Source organism: Octopus bimaculoides, chromosome 11 (genome assembly GCF_001194135.2).
Source record: "Octopus bimaculoides isolate UCB-OBI-ISO-001 chromosome 11, ASM119413v2, whole genome shotgun sequence".
Classification (NCBI taxonomy): domain Eukaryota; kingdom Metazoa; phylum Mollusca; class Cephalopoda; order Octopoda; family Octopodidae; genus Octopus; species Octopus bimaculoides.
The window spans coordinates 41,267,814-41,270,233 of NC_068991.1; the positions used below are offsets into that span (position 1 = coordinate 41,267,814).

General features: G+C 31.6%; 1 protein-coding gene across 2 annotated transcripts in view; it reads left to right on the plus strand.

The window, feature by feature from the left end:
* The window catches only part of LOC106870576 (regulator of microtubule dynamics protein 1), a 74,181-nt gene that overhangs the window by 42,882 nt on the left and 28,879 nt on the right, over positions 1–2,420 (plus strand). The window lies entirely within an intron of this gene.

Consider the following 2,420-nt stretch of genomic DNA (forward strand, 5'->3'; position numbering starts at 1 on the left):
TTAGAAGATATAACGTCAAAAGTAGCCTGTAGAAAGAGAAGGGGTAAAGGAAAGAAATAAGTAGAAAATTAATAAAGGAGAAATATAGAGCGATATGTGAATTAAAATAAAAGCTTAAAGGCTTGGAAATAGATATATCTAGTGGAAGTGAAATGTAAGAAGAAAATCAATGTTCAAATTATATATAATGGTAGATATCACTTATATGAACTAAAGGTATGTTTCTGCCAATGTTTACATCGATAAGCACGCTCTATAAACGTGTTTACAAGGGGATTCTTAGAAAATAGAATAGAAAATAGTTCACTATTACAGAGTTGGCAGAATTCTTTGCCTTTATCGTGTGGGAATGAAATGTAGAGAATCAACCAATCTAAATTAAATAGTTTATTATGGTCTTTTAGATACCAAATTAATTTACTAATCCCTGTACTGTTGCGTTTATTACCATCCCTAAATGTAGAGTAATGATTAGAAATTCTTTTAGATAACTGAGAAGAACTACTTATATAAAAAAAGACATCGGTACCGGAAGTAATTTTACACTGGTATAGAGAGTTTTTAGTCTTAGAATTACTTGACATAAACCTAATTCTGTTGGAATTGTCTTCAGAGACAATAACTTTGTTGTTAATATTTCTAGGGGGATGGTTAGTATTTGCTAAATTAATGTTAGTATTAGTAATTGGATTCTTATTTTACAGACTAATTTGTGAAAGATTTTTTTGTGTTGGAAAAACCAATCCTAACCGTGTGTGAGTTGATAATCGAGTAATACCTAGAATTCTTTGGAAAATTCCTAATAATAGCTTCCCGAAACTGGAAAGGATGATTAGATTTAATTTGCCTCCCATAAGGAATAATCAACCAAATAGTTTTGCTAGTAGTTGCCTTATTTTTAGTGTAACTATCTTTCAAAGATATCAATTTACCTTTAGAATGAAAAAAGGGGCTTAAATAATGGTTATCTCCTTTACGCTGTAAAAAAAAACTTCCCTCTGTTTGGTGTTGGCGTCTAAATTAAAATTGAAATTGTTCATATTGTTACAGCTAGATTTCATATCTCCATTACTAAAGGTAGAATAAGATTGAATAGAATTAATGTAGGTAACTTTCTCTGTCTAGCCTGCTTTAAGTCAGGCAGAGTTATAAAATTCAGCCTTGTCGTTGAAAATGTCAGCATTAGCAGATAACTTAGACAATCTGAATGAAATATTTTTAACTAAATTCTTAGTGATTGCCCTAGAATGATTAGTGAATTGGCTAATATACTTAAGATTGGTTGATGGTTTGTGGTATGAAAAGTACGAATTATTGTGTAAGTTAAGTGTAATATCTAAAAAGTTGGCTTTCGTTACATCATCATCAAAAACGATGCCTAAGCCCATTCTATGGAAAAACTTAACTAAACTATTCTTAACCTTTTGTACTTTTTGGTTAGAAACATTTTGAAGGTAGAGTAAACAACCATCATGATATAGACCTCCATTGACGCTTGAGAACCGGTCTGCCATTTCATAAAGTATATATATACTGACCAAATCAGCTATTTGTGCTGAATCAGAACTTCCCATCATGACATCAAAACCATCGGGTGTATCTTTACGGACCCACAGCTTGTTATCAAATTTTATGATAGATTTTCTGGCAGCCAACATGACATTAATCTCTTCCCTGGTGAGACCAGCTTTGTTGTGAGCTAGCCAGAGTGCTTTATTAAGTACTATTGGGTTGATGGAGGAATGGAAACTAGAAATGTCAAACTGGATAAATTTAGTGCTCCTCTTATTAGCAATAGAACTAAATCAGTCAATGACTTGGAACAAATTGGACCATAAACTAAGCTTTAATTTTTTAACCAAGGTAGGAATATATTTATCTAGAATATTTTTACTAAGTACACCAATGTCAGAGCTAGAAGGACAGATAAGTCGTAAGGATGGGTTATTAAAAGAATTTTGTTTATGATCTTTTAAAATAAAATGAGGTTGCTTAGGATCAAGTGGTTCTGTCTTCATCTGATAATTTTCTCAGCCTGAAGGCTGGCTTTCCTGATTGCACCTTTACTGGTAATCTTATAGTTTCTTTCTAAGGTAATCTTATGGTTTCTTTCTATCTTTCCCTGATGAGAAGATTACATTGTTTTACACCATTTTATTCCTTTGGAATAATACCAATGTTGTCTTCGAAACATATGCCGGAAGTAAAAGAATTTGAATAACACCTGCGTTTAACTCCATTTATTTATTTATATATATTATACAAAATATTTTACTTCAACCCAGAGTTTCTACCTTTACAAACAGGGTGTTATGTCCTTATTACTTGTGTGATTTTTTGCTTCCCTGGTAACTGTTTATTTTTTTTTTTTCCGTGTTAATTGGAAACAAGGGAAAAATACATCCATTTGTATATATATA